We start from the raw sequence: 15464 nt of genomic DNA on the forward strand, positions 1-15464 counted from the left end.
ACAGTATCATTTTTATAACACATTTAAGTTATATCTTGTTATCATCACAGATATTTAAATACTTAGTACCCACTGTCTGCCAAACTTGAAACTACACAAGATAGGTTTCATTTTCCACTAACCAACCCTAAAGTTTGTGTCATGAGGGAAAGTAGCCATAATATTGCTTCCCTAAGAAAAGTCAAAGAAGTTTGGAGCCACAGTGCTTTCCAGGAAACTGCCATAATCACATCACCTCCTCAGGATAACTTCCCATAAATCACTGAGAGTTGCCAGTCTATAAATGATATATTTATGTGAGGAAGAGATCTATAAGGAATAAGTGAAATGATCCATGTAGTTTTAGTTCCCCAAAGTACTTGGAAATCTCAGCTCTTGCAATATAGGTTAATAAGTTAATAAATATGAATTAGATGTGAGTCAAAAATCAAGAGATAATCTCATCTTGGAATCAGACTTCCAGTTATTGCTGTTTGTCACACCACACACACTCAGCTTTTTTGAGAGTTTGACTAGGAAGTGAAGAGGTTTAGCAGTTTTTACTGTGATCTGTACAAATTTCTTAATAAAAAAATTAAATCTCAAATGAGCTGCCTAGAAATATTGAGGAGTCACCATAATTAAACTATGCATATATGTCCACACATGCATATACATGCACGCATACACACACACGTAAGTTTGCAAGTTGCATACCAGACAAATTCAAATCAGTATTGAAATTTGTCTGCAATTTTAGCCCATGAAGAAAGTTATTATTCATTCCTTCCTCTCACATGATTACTGGACCATGGAACATTTTCCTATTACTTACTGTGTTTGATAGTTTATTCCTGACAAGAGCTATCTACTCTCTGCTCTGCCAACCTCCACTGATATTTTAATTGCTTTCTTTTGTTTCTATACACAGTTGAAACTTTTGAGATAAACAGCAATTAAAAGATACAAATGTGTTCAGTGGTAATCACCAGCTTTTCTCCAACTAGCCAAATAATGAGACTTTGACAGTAGTAAATGAGTTTATGTTCCATTAGGTTTAAATTACAATAGAAACATTTTTCCAATGCTACTTTTCAGCAAGTTCAAATATGTCATCAGCAGCAGCTCACTCTACTTATTTATGCATTGAGAATATCCCATCATCATTATCATGGTGAAAATCTCCAGAATAAGGAGGTAGCAAAAGCTAGTTTTTCTCAGTCAAGATCCTGGGAAGTAGAGATTTGGCTATGATTAGGTTTGCAAAATCAATATATTGAAAACTGTTTTAACTTTCTAACATTTTACAAACAAAACAAAATATCCCTCTGCTCTTTATTTCCAAACAGGTTCTTTATTTTAATAATAATTCTGGGTTAATGTAGGTTTATAAAATGTCCTTACTTTGATGAGGAGAAGGTGCAGTACCAATTTCAAAGTGTATGTGGAGAATTTTTTTAATGAGTTCAGATGAGTTTTGGCAAAACATTCCTCTGAAAATATATGACTAACAATCACCTTCCTGTTTATCATCTAAAACATCTTCCTTACTTCTCACTGTCCAATCAGAGTCAATCCTACAGTTGAGGACAAACTAAAACCTATCACCTCTACAACATTATCTTGAACACATTTCACAATGTGATGTTTCCTTTTTCTTTTCCATTCTTTAACCATTTCTTTATAAATTGTATATGTTTGAGATGCCTCATTATTTTCAAGCTCTTAACTAAATGTTTCTGGTTATTTAATATGTATGCGGTTTATTTTAATTTCCCCATGAGAATATACATTCTCGATAGTAACTGAATGCAACATTCTCTTTTTTATAGCAATTGTTCAATGTCTCATCCATGGTGTTTATGCAAGAAATGTTTATTGGTTTGATATTTTTGTGACATAGATGACAGATGAATTTTGTAATATGAATTAATTACCATAAGCAGGAAGGGAAAGATGGATCATTCCTTATATTGAAAATGTCAACATATTTACCAGGTCGATATTATGTCTAGCCTAATCAGTAGGTCCACTAAATTGGAACTTGAAAATTTAGTGATACAATATTCACAGAAACACAAAACTAAATAAACAATTAAAGTACCCTGCTTTTAAATACAAGAGGGATAAGAAAACTCCTATAAAAACACAAAGAAGATCTTTGTGAATGTTGTTCCTTACTGTCTTAGATATTAAAAATACTATCCAAACATGCTGACCCATCATTAATAGTCATTCCTAATAATGTGGCCTCCTCTTGTTTCTTTTACAGAAAAGAATAGAAAGACATGGTCCAAGTTTGAGGGTTAATGAAGATTGAAGGGCTACATCTTAATTTTGAAAGATTTTTTTTTCTAGCTGCCAATTTTATTAAATACACTTCCCCCTTTTGAAATTCTTATTTTTATCCATGTATGGTGATTTTGTGAGCTCTTTCTACAGGCCTGGAAATGTTCTGTATTAAAGCATTTAAACCTAGTATCAACATCATGAGGAAGTTACTAATATTATCCCATTTTACAGATGCCTAGCCAACCTGACAGCAGAGACTATCTCATAATCATGACCATATCTTTTTCATTCTCTTTTTGCTTTGCTAGCCATGTTTCAGTGTTCTGGGCCCACAATATAGATTTCAGTTCCCACTTAGTAATGGTAAGCCTATCCTACCACGCACACATTTACTTCTGGGGAAGTGATTTCATCTTCATATCCACCATGATTTCATCATAATGAAATAAGTGATTTCATCTTCATATCCACCATGTTCCTTTCTCCTCTGTGCCTCGGAATATTTATTGGAAAGTTCCACTTGTGTCTTATGGTGTTATCACTTTGAATTCAAAATGTGACCAGAAGTTAAAGATGGGTAAGGTCTAATGTACCACACTGAGTATCCTAATTCAGGCAATTCTATCACTACTTTTCAGATCACTCAGCAAATATGTTCCTTAAACCTCTGGCTTATAGCATTCTGTTAGTCACTGTCAATTTTTCTTTCTTCTTTCTGTATACTCTCTTTCTGTAATTGTTCATATCATAGCTCTATTCAGCAGTTCATCCTAAATAGTTAATTCCATTAGACAATTTTTCCCCCTAGAAGAAAGAGTTGCAGTGTCAAGTTTTTCCACTGCACTCTCTCTTCTATGCCTCCCTCCTGCATTACTTCTTTTAAAACACCATTTTTGAAAAATACAGCTATATCATTCTCCTTATAGTATTTAAAGATTTTGTATTTCCTACAAAACAATGCCTGTAGTAATTAGTCTGGTAAGAGTTTTCTATATGTAACAAATTATTTCTCCATTATTGCTATACAACATCCCATTCTAAATCTGTATGTGTTATTCACCCACCCCTGTCTGGAAATTCCATGTTCATTTTATTCTTCACTGCTAGTCACTAGTTTCTTCTTTTTGAAAAACTGAAAACCTAGCTTCCATTCTCTCCACTTATTGACTTATTTCCTTCATCTACTTATTTGCTATTTATCATGGCATACATTATTTTTCTATTACATTTTATATTTATTTTTGCTCTGTGTAAAAATCATGTATTTGCAGGTCTACTCTGTAGCATGGAACTTTCACATAATAAGTCTCCAAATACAAGATTGTTAATTCACACAAAGTACTCCAGGAAATATAATTGGAAAATGTAAACAACTATAAATATGTTAATTAAAAGTGCTGAAAAATGTACTTTAAACAAATAACTACATAAACATACAAAAATGGGTTACATAGCTGGAAGGTGACTTATCACAAAACTGATTTTAAAATGTGATTGTTTTGTCAAAATGTTTTGCTGTCCCCAGTTTTTGATCCACAACTAATTAACCATGAATATATATTTCAAAGTATGGTAAGTGAATCAGTTGGCATAAGAAAATAAAAGGAGAAATTCTGCAAAGCATAAACTCAGAAGAGAAAAAAATAGCCAATGATTTCCCCAAGGTTACTTAAAATGGCATTGAAAGATTTTTTATGTGTGTTTCTATTTTTTATTTTTAAAATTTTTATTTCATTTTTATTTAAAACACAAGCAGTTTGATTATTCTGTGGCTGGAACTTTTGTTATATTATGAACTATTTTTTACTCTTTTGAAATAAACATTAACAAAGCAAATGAAATATCTGTTAAAAAAAATTTGCTTGAGTCAAATTCAAACAGCTTGAAAGGTAAATTTTTGTCTATAAATTATGTTACACATTTTGTAAGATCTTAACCTAAATAAACAATGGTCTTGCAATCACAATACCAGTCTGAGTTTTTGCTCATTATTGTCATTATTCATGAATTTTGATATATCATTTAAATCTATCATTGATATCATTTATTATCATTTATATCTGAGTTTCAGTGATATAATCTATACTGTTAAATTTTGGTTACTGGTTTTTCTGGATTGTGGATAGAAATAAATGAGATAATTAATGTAAAAACACAGAGCACAGCTCTTGGCAAGATAGTTAGCAACCAATATCAATTGAATCTAAATTTTAGAAAACATTAAAGCGAGGGGTTTAATTCAAAATCATGTTAATTCCACATTTAGTTCATTCTTCTATGCCTCCTAAACCTATCTTATTAGAAAAAAATAATTACAGTTGAAAATAGGATACTATGATAGAGTGAATTCATGAAACAGAGTGTTTTCAGAATAGTCTCAATGCATTTTATAATGACACAGTGAATATTGGAAATTTTTGAATTGAATATAATGATCACCCACAATCAGCAAGTATAGTTAGCTGGTCCTTTATATTCCTTATTTAATTAGTTTAATTTCTTATTTAACTTCACTCTAGTAGCTATTAATTTATCACAAATGACTTAATAATTCAAGTTATATTTACAGTTGACTTTTTACTATAACTTCTTATTTATGTATTAATAAATGATATATCAGACAATTATTGCATGATGTAAGAAAAACTCATGTTTAAATGCTATATATCACACCTAACTGTAAAACATTGGACAAATGAGTTATTCTCCCCAGGCTACAAGACATAACAGGAAACTTTCATGCTTAACTTTATATAATTGAAACTTAAAGTGATAATTAAATAAATAAAATGTATGTCAAAACCTAAAAAACATTTTTTTTACAAATATTAAGTGTGATAAATATGACTACTATGGTATTTAACCCAACATAGGCAAGTCTACAGATGATTATATATTTTTCTTCGTTTTACTTCTAAGCACAGATTATACTCTAAATCACACTACATATTTTTGCCAGAAGAATTAGAAATAATGAGACATTGAATTAGAAATTATGAATTAGAAATAAAAAATTAGAAATAATTATATTATTCTAGACATTAGAATTGAAAATAATGAGACATTAGAAATGACCACATTTCTAAGACTCAGAATTATTCCTTAGAGTAAGTCTCTGCACAAAATAGTTAAAATCATATATGTTGAAACTGAGAAGTGATGACACACTTGTCTTAAATTCCCTCCTCATCGTAAATCCCCCCAAATCCCCCAAATCTCTGCAGTTGAACTCCAGTCTCATATCTTAAAACTTCTTCCATGTGAAACTTCTTGAAATGCAAATAAATGAGAAGTAATGAGAATTCAGACACATCTTAACACTGATTGACATTTTTCTATTATTTCCAATCAACTACACAGTAGACAGCTACACTAAGCTTGCTTTTGCATGAACAAAGGGATTTAATTTAATATATCTGTATGACCTAACCAATAAACATGATGGAACCACCACCACTATGGAAAGTCTGGTTGGAAGACATTAGAGCAATCTAGAAACACTTTTATTTGCTCACGTGGACATATTAAAAATATTTCTTTATGACCTAAAATACTTATGTTCAAAAGAGAAACTCGTAGATGAGGTTTGAATGATAAGCATGCAGCTAAGATTCCAAAGAATGTTCAGAAATAATGTTACCTCAGCTCTTATGATCTGGGATATGAGTGGTTCCTAAATCTAAGGGGTTACCTAGGAGATTAACCCATACATCAAGACATTATGGTATTAGTTTATGATTCATGTGCAGCTATGTATTTATCCATTTGCTCACATATTCCCCCCTAATGTTTGCAACACCATGCCCAAATAATTGGTGTACTTAACCTTCACTTTGAAGGTACAATTTGAAGAAACACTTATTTCAGGAATTCAGAAATTAAATAGCGAAGAAATGAATCTTTTTTATCAATATATGAAAACACTACTTAAATGGTTAAGGTGTATGTACTTTAACCATATGTGTGTGTGGGGTGTGTGTGTGTGTGTGTGTGTGTGTGTGTGTGTGTATACATACACACATGTGATACACCCAAACAACTCCTGGTATTTGGGGAATTCATTGTTATCCATCATGTACCTTCGTTGTTATCCATCATATCCAACCTCTCCTTCCTCTCTCTGACTCTTTCTGTTGTTCTTCCTGGCTCTGTACTCTGAAATCTGTCCTTGATCCTGGCTCTCTTTGGTGTGTAGATGACACTAGTAATTTTCTGGCTTAATTTTTTTTCACAAGTGCGTTGCCTCTGCTGTTACCCACTTATGGAGACACAAGTGAAGTAAACAACTCATATAATTTCAAATAGGTATTTAGAGTATTCACAAAAAACAAAATTGATGATAATAAAATTTTAAATTGTAATTGTTTATGACATTTGTATGTCTACTATCAAGTCAGGAATAGGATACTGAAAATTAAAGACACATTATTCTGCATTTCCCAATGTTAAATAAATGGACATTTTCTAGGCAGCTTAATGTATTTCCAGTCATTATTATTCATTATTCAGTCATTATTCAGTACCTTCATCCTTCAGATGAATACCTCTCAAGTAACTTAGTGGGTTTTATCTTAAGAGCCACAAGCAGGCTTTTAAAAAAAAATGCAGAACATAAACATGGACAAGCACCCCAACTCAAAGACACCCAAATAAAAGAACTTAAGCCATCTTTAAATTATATCAGAGTTTAATGTCCTGTAATTAACTGAGAGGACAGAAATGTCCTTAACTATTTATTTGTTTTATTTGAACTCAGTAACATTTTGCAACTAAATGTAACACAAACAATTGTAACTACTATGTGCATAATTGGGCATCAAATTTAACAAATATTTCGTTTAGAAGATATTTTTGCTGTAAAATATAAAGCAATAACCTTTCCAGTTCTAGAGAGGTTTTGTGGCCATGGATCCCCATGTTACAACCAGAAGCAACATTTAAAAAATGAAGAAGTAAAACTTTTTGTACCTTCTGTCTTAAAAATTCCACACCAAACTGTGATGTAAAGTCCTCTTTATAACTCTTACTTAACACCTTTACATTTTAAAAAAAGGCCCATGCAGATCACTTAGAGAAAATCTCCCTAAAGTTAGTCTCTTGCTTTTCTCTCTGATGTCTCTCAGGGTCTACACCATGGGCATGTAATCTGTCACATAGGACCTCATGTTTTAGAGGGATGCCACACTTGACTTACACTCTGTTACTACCACCTTAAAATCTTAGTAACATTTTTTTATTTTTTAAGATTTTATTATTTATTTATTTGACAGACAGATATCACAAGTGGGCGGAGAGGCAGACAGAGAGAGAGAGAAGGAAGCAGGCTCCCCGCTGAGCAGAGAGCCAGATGCGGGGCTCCATCCCAGAATCCTGAGATCATGACCCGAGCTGAAGGCAGAGGCTTAACCCACTGAGCCACCCAGGCGCCCCTCTTAGTAACTTTCTTAATAAGACTTACTTTACATTTTGCACAGACCTTCTCAAATTAAGTAGCCAGTCCTACTTCTTTCCCTCTCAGAGTAAAAATAACTACATTTGGCAAAGCAATAACTTTTAGGGCAGACTTAAAAGAACAGTTGATTTAAAATCTTCTTTCAAGAAAAGATGTCAGTGTAAAGTTATAAGATATTAATCACTAATAGTTTTTGTTCTGTGAATTTTATGTTAAATTGAACACATAATATGCATCAGAGACTAAACTCTGGGAAGAACTTCATGTGATGCACTGTAAGAACTTAAGTATGCTTTATTTTTACAATAGCAGTTTCAAACATTCATTTTAAGAAGGAACAAACAAGAAGGTATGTGTAGAGATATTCATCTCACAAAACGTAAAAATTTTTACCACAGGAAGAATTTTTGTAATTGCATTTTCTTCCAAATTCTGTATGCTATAATATTAAAGGCACTTCCTACTCTAAAAGGCTGCCTCACTCCAGATTATACTCACACCATGCACTTCCTTTCATGTAGCTACGCTACAGAAAATGAAAATGGCTGGAAAATTTTGTTTTATAGAGACACAATCTATAAAGAAAAGTGTTTTGATGAAATGGAAACAGCTGAAGACGTATGGCTATTGCTACACCAGTCCCAAGCAAGAAGAGGTCCTTCATGTTAGTCTCAATTTTCTCAGTACCAGGAAAAGCCAACATCAACTTTAGAAATCCAGAGGCTACTTTTACATGAGTTTCGCCCAGGTCTTTCTTTTGTATTTTCACCATGTGCATTTCATTTAAAAGAAATGATTGCCATATGGTTTTGATTCATTTACACTCAACTCATAAAAGTACTGAGTTTTAGGAGGTATTTGATGGCCACAAAATTTCTGAATGTCTTTATAAGATATTTTATTAAAACCAGGAAGTTATAGTTTGTTAGCATATGAAATTAAACAACAAATGGTTCATATTTGTTAAGAGAACAATCTCTCAAATCTATGAATGCATATATATCATAGAATGGCTTTGTGTAACTATTTCCCTATCTCTATGATTTTGTTTACATATTCCCAGTGAAGTAGAGAATTGAGGAAGTTATTTACAAAGTTCACTTTAAAACTTTTTACAGAATTATATAGTTAATGTATTATTTCAATTTAAAAAATGTGTGTTTTGTCATGAAAAAATATTCCACACAGATTCTACTCAACTTGGCTGTAAATATTCCTAAATGTTTATAGTACAATTTAAATTTTTGAAAATAAAAAAATGATGAATGTTTTGAAATCTGCTGATTGGTTTTGTGTAAATGAAAATACACTTTAGGCAATTGTAAATACAGCAAACATTTGTACCTAAAGTTTTCCATTCATTATTTCTTTTGAAAGTTGCTTACCCAAGTGAAAAGTTTAATTCAACACTTGAGTTTTAATTAATGCTAACTAATAAATTCAGAACAACTCATGGACAAATACATGCACTGCAGCTACTGGTAACTAAGTAGTCATCCAGTACAGGGTGACTCTACCGAATGAGGATGGAGATGGGGCAAGATAGAGTCCTTACAGAGAAGACTCACACTAAAGTTTGGTCAAGGAGAGAGTCAATCAGTGGCCAGAGTGTGGATTATGCAGAACCTTACAGGCCATAGAAAGTAATTTACATTGTATTAAAAATATGAATGGTAGTCATTGATAAATTCTGATCAGAGAAGAAAGAATGTCAACTTTTTTCAAGGGGATCATTTCTATTTCTATGTGAAAATGTTAAGACTTAGTGTGTGTGATATTTTGACCCAGGTATTAAAGTAAACTATCAAAATTTAACTTCTTTTCATTATTTTTTATAAAACTTATACTAAAATATTCCTCTCTGGTTTAATTTTTTTTAAAAATTAAAATACTCAGTGGAAAATATATTAAATATCTATTATCCAAGTGTTACTATTTATACCTTTCCCTTATGACACTGAAATATATTCCTTTGGCTTTGAATATTGTAAAATTACCATATATTTAGTGTTAAAACTGAAAAAAAACCATGACCCAAACATAACCCCCAAAGTCTGTATTATTCAATGACCTTGTATAAATATCTCTTAAGTAACCAAAGTACATCTTGGTACTATCATGCTTGGTAAAGCAAAATGAATTAAAATAAAAAAAACTAGGCTGATTATATTAACTGATGACCAAAGTAAGGTAGCTCAATTTTCCTCATTGATATGTAGTATATATATAGTGCTCTGATTATAGGTTAATAGAAATAGCTAGACACCAGAAATAATGGCCTCATATGGTGGAATAGATTCTAAGGAGTAATAGCATGCTATTTTATAATAGTGCAATTATTACTACATCTCTATGGACTGTAGAAATGACTCTCCTTTTCATGGAATTTATTCAAGGCTTGTGATACATAAATGATTTAATTCAAGAATTTCATTATATTTGAGGGGAGGAAAAGGCGTATTTCATTATCCAGTTTCCTTTGAAACACCGAAGGAGGTTGATACTTTGGAAATATTGAAGGGGACTGATGAGTAAGGAGAGGCATAGTTATGTAACCATAGAGTTACATCCTATGCAACAGTCTTTTCAAGCATCAGAACCAGAAGTCATAATGAAACATTCCACTGGTAGGGATATATTTAAAACAAACAAAAAAGATATAAAATTCTGTTTTCATATGTCTACATTATTTTTATGTACAGATTGAACATGATTTTGTCTACTTCTTTTTAAGTATTATAGCAGTCAGGAGAAAAAATACACTGGATTGGGGAGAGGTTTTTCAAAAACCCTCATAAAAACATGAACTCTACTGACCTTATTTGAAATCACTCACCTTGAGACTTGCAAACTTAGAAACAGTTGTCTCAGAACTGCAGCAAATGTAATTTTCTCATACAACTGTCACCGAAATAGCTTCACCTATAGGTGTGTAGAAACAGAAAGAACACTGAAAACTACTCTTACCCACTTGAATTATAAAGTTTCTACAAGATAAGAAATGGAAAAGATAAACAGCCACCGCTTTTAAGGACAAAGAACAGCCATATTCTACTCTGTCTTGCTATACTTTTCTAGCCAGTGGGGTTAGACTCCTTACACCTTTTGTTAGTCATTTGAGGGAATTTTTAAGTTATATAGAAACCTTATGGTAAAGTTCTTATGGTAAAGCTAATTCAATAAGGATTGATTCAAGAAGATCATAGTAATTTTGCTGCAAAGATAAATGACCAGAGAAATAAAAAGAAGAAATCTGTCATCTGCACTGGAATTATCAGGTAAAGGTATATGATAATAGCATTTTAAGGAGTGCAAAAATGACAGGTGCTTATGAAGACAAGAACAGAAGATGTTCAGCATTGCAAAATGAGTAGGCACCTCTCATAATTAAAAGAACATGAGAATTATTACAACATGTGAAAGTATATGGGAGAAGTTTTCCTTATTGGTATGAAAATGTGAGAGCATTTTTTAGTGGTTGTTAGTTCAAGAAGAATCAATAGATGACTTAAAGCCTTATTTATTTTTATATACCTCTTGTTTCATTGCAGAATTTTCTACACTTCAACAGAGTCAATATATTTCCACATTCATATATTAAATGCCTAGTGTTTAAGGGACTTCTTTTTAAGAAAATGAGAATTTAGAGATAATATATACACATGTTATCAAAAACTTCAATGAAAAATAGATATTATGTAATTTCCCCAAAAAAGTAAATAAATGCATCATTATCAATGTGGTAGATTCCATGGTAAGAGTTAAAAGTAGCACAAAATAAACCATCAATAATGTCTTCCCAAATGTAGTGAAACAAGAGAGAACATGAAGTCCAAAAGCATATTTGAAGGTTAAATTCTAAGATCCCATGAAAACACTGGAGAAATTACTATCCCAGACACAGAACAAAATATTTTCAAATCTTAGAGGCATATTAGGTAAAAATATTTTTCCAGGATCTAGAAACCATTATCAAGATGATTGCTTCAATTATTATGGGGGATGAGAGATAGGTATAGGCCAGATCCAGATCATGGTGGCCTACAAAGTATAGCTGAGTTTCTAACTGAGCTGTTACTGAAAGTAAAAGTGGTTGGGAATTGGTCACGTTTGTGAGGTAGGGGCAAAGTTTATTTCATAAGTGTAACAATTATTTAAAGAAAGTTGCACTATAGCTGTATAAACGGGAATGAGCCAAATTATCTTGATGTATAGTTTACAAAGGCAGAACACTTAATCTTTCCTACAAATTTCAATAAAGGCTCAAAAACTTGGGTCTATCAGCAGCAAAAATGAAAACCACCATTAAAAGTGTTTGAAGAGGGGCTCTTCGGTGGCTCAGTGGGTTAAAGCCTCTGCCTTCAGCTCAGGTCATGATCTCAGGGTCCTGGGATCGAGTCCCACATCGGGCTCTCTGCTCAGCAGGGAGCCTGCTTCTCTCCCACCTCTCTGCCTGCCTCTCTGTCTACTTGTGATCTCTCTCTGTCAAATAAATAAAATCTTCAAAAAAAAGTATGTGATGAGTTCTTCCTTTTAGACAGTAAATAATACAAAATATTTTTCCTTCAAAAGCTCAAAGGAAACTTCTCAATTAAGTGATAAATATTTTAAACACTTTTTAAGACAGCATGTAAAAGTAAAGCCTAACTAAAATAAATACTTCTGTTTATAGTAACCTGCTACAAAAAGTATATTTAAAAAAATGATTGTATTGCTTGGTATTCATTTCCATATGGCACAAATGTAAGTTTATTGCTACCAATGCAAATATTTTCAGATGTTTACAAAATAATGTGGCTTTCAAAGTTTACCTTAGTCATAAAATATCCCAGGACATAAATTCAGTGCTAGCTATAAGATTGGAAAGAAATGAAAGTATTTTATAAAATATGAATTTCTTAGCATAAAATGATTTCTTTCTTGTTTTGATATTCATTGCTTTCTAAAATAGTCTTGGGAAGGACACACACACCTTCCTTTTATAATAAACTAAATAAACTTATATAAAAATGTTACCTGTTTCAGATTAGGGTATTTATCCGTGTTTTGATAGGATGGTGGTGGCAAATAATGGGTTCCATTAAAACCCCTATACCTTGATTTTCAGATATGGAAAGTAGATTGGGTCATTGAATCATTCCTTCCTGTTCTTTATATGTCCCTTTAATGTAAAACATGGGAGAGAAAGGAGATTTTTCCAGAATAAAAGCAAAACAGAATTCTAACATATTTTAAAAGATAGTTACATCACAGAGAAAGGAAGTAAGACAGGAAGAGAAAGAGGGAAGGAGGGGGGAGGGAGGAGGAAGGAAAAAAGGAGGGAAGAAGGGAGGGAAGGATATATAGGATATATATGGGATATATATATAGGATATATAGGAGATATATATATATATATATATGGAGAGTAGAAGGATGGAAGGGAAGTAGGAAGGAAGCAAAGAAGGAAAAGAGAGGAGTAGCAAGGGGAGAGGGAAAGAAAATTCGTAGTTATGTTGAAATATTACTTATGCCCAAGGCATAATAAATTCTAAGCTGAAGTTTTCTAAATTAGTGTGTATTTATTATTATGAAATGTTCACTATGGGCAGGTTTACATATATGAGATCTAAAAATATGCAGGAAATAAATGTAACAGCAAGAATTCCTAGATAGTGTCTGAAGTTTGAAGGCCAACTGTTTACTGGAGTCAGAGAAGACTAGGAAATCAAGAAGAACCATAGAAAATAGTTGTTTTTTTTTTTTCTTTTGAGAAGTTGCATCTAAAAGGGGTGGAGGAGGAATGAGTATTCTTATGAATATTCTTCTGATATTTCTGCTGGCAAACAGGCCTTTCTGTTGGCTGAGAATATCTATATGTTTTCAATATTTATTCAGTGAAACCTAGTAGTTTATATAAAGTTACGAGAATTGAAGAAACTAAAGGAATAAAAGCAGAAAGACCATTTGAAGATTAGGTTAATGATGATTAATAGGAACATTTTATCTGTAGTATCAATACTAATAATATGAATTAAACCTGTCAGATAATAGTAGAATGAATATTCTTTGAAAATAAAGAGTAGTACCAATATAACCTAGACAAGATCTTCAATCTAGGTTAGTCAAAACTATTTTTTAATAAACGATGAAAACAGTGACAACAGCGATAATAGCCCCATTAACAACAAAAAATATCAATACCACCAAACACTGGGCTTCATGCTGGTACCTACCTGTGAATTTCTTTTATAGATGAAAAGAAGTGAGAAAGGATAGAAAGGGGAGAGAGGCTCCCCTCCATATTTGAGATTATAAAACATTTATACTTGCAAAAATCTAAAGAAATCAGATTTCTTTAGAAATCTGCCTGGGTGGCTCAGCTGGTTAAGCATCTGACTCTTTATGTCAGCTCAGGTCATGATCTCATGGTTGTGAGATGGAGTCCCCCAATGCCTCTCTCCTTCTTCCTTTGCTAGTGTCCCCACACTTGCTTATGCTCTCTCTTCTTCTCAAATAAATAAATAAATATTTTTAAAAGATCACTAATGTAGATACGGATTAATTCCCAAGACTGGAAATCTGTGATTAAAGAGTGCAGACCTTCAGATAATAGCATGAATGGCTGAAGTTACACACATGATTTTTGTATAAATGTTTTATAATCTACATCGTGCTGTAGGTTTTAATGTATGTCTCCTGATGGAGAGTGCTTTTTACTTAAGTCAGAATTGTATATGGATTTCTAAAATGTCTAGATTTATTTATACATAGTGGTATGCTAACATATAAATCAAAGAAAATGATTCATTTTTACATCACTAGAATTATTATTACTGAAATTTATTTAAAAAACATAGGGTTAATGTGTGGCTCAGTCAGTCAAGTATCTGCTTTCAGCTCAGGTCATGATCTCGGGATCCTAGGATCCAATCCTGCATTAGGGAGTCCGCTTATCCCTCTCCCGCTGCCCCTCCCAACCCCCTGCTCAGGCTTTCTCTCTCTCTCTCTCAATTAAATAAATAAAATCTTTAAAAAGGTAAAAATTTTAAAACTATAAACATCATCAACTATAGGAGAATCTTTCTTATTAAAATCCTTCAAGTTGGTTGTTACTGAATATTGAGAAGGTGGTTGGAAAATATCCAAAAGTCTTCTGGAAAAGTGTTCATTTTAGAAAATACCACTGTTCACAGACCTGTACCCCTGGGGATAAAAATATATGTTTATAAAAAATAAAAAATTAATTAAAAAAAAAAAAAGAAAATACCACTGTTCCTAAGATAAATGAATGGAGCAAATAGCAATGTAAGTGGAAATAAAATATTATTTTCTAGGACAAGTAAATATAAAATAACTATATTTTTATTAGCCCTTATATCTGATAAAGAAAGAAGCAAGAAATAACAGTACGAAAAATTTACTTATAAACAATAATAATATGTCTGGGATAATAAAAGTGACTTAAATGCATCCTTGTAACCATGCCTTTAAATGATTGTTCTGTGGAAATCTACTTTGGTAATTGTTCTGGCTAAGTTCTACTGTTACAGAAACTCATTTCCCATTTTTTTTTATTATTCTATTGAGAAAGCTAAATTAATTTAACTGTTAGACTATTGCCATTTAGGTCATACAATATAGACTGGGTGTATAGAAACCTTTAATCAAGCATTAAATTCCAGGAGTTTTACTGGAAGGTATAGATATATCTATCTATAGATATATTCTCTACAAATATATATATATATGCATATATATA

This window comes from Mustela erminea, chromosome 15 (genome assembly GCF_009829155.1).
Source record: "Mustela erminea isolate mMusErm1 chromosome 15, mMusErm1.Pri, whole genome shotgun sequence".
Classification (NCBI taxonomy): domain Eukaryota; kingdom Metazoa; phylum Chordata; class Mammalia; order Carnivora; family Mustelidae; genus Mustela; species Mustela erminea.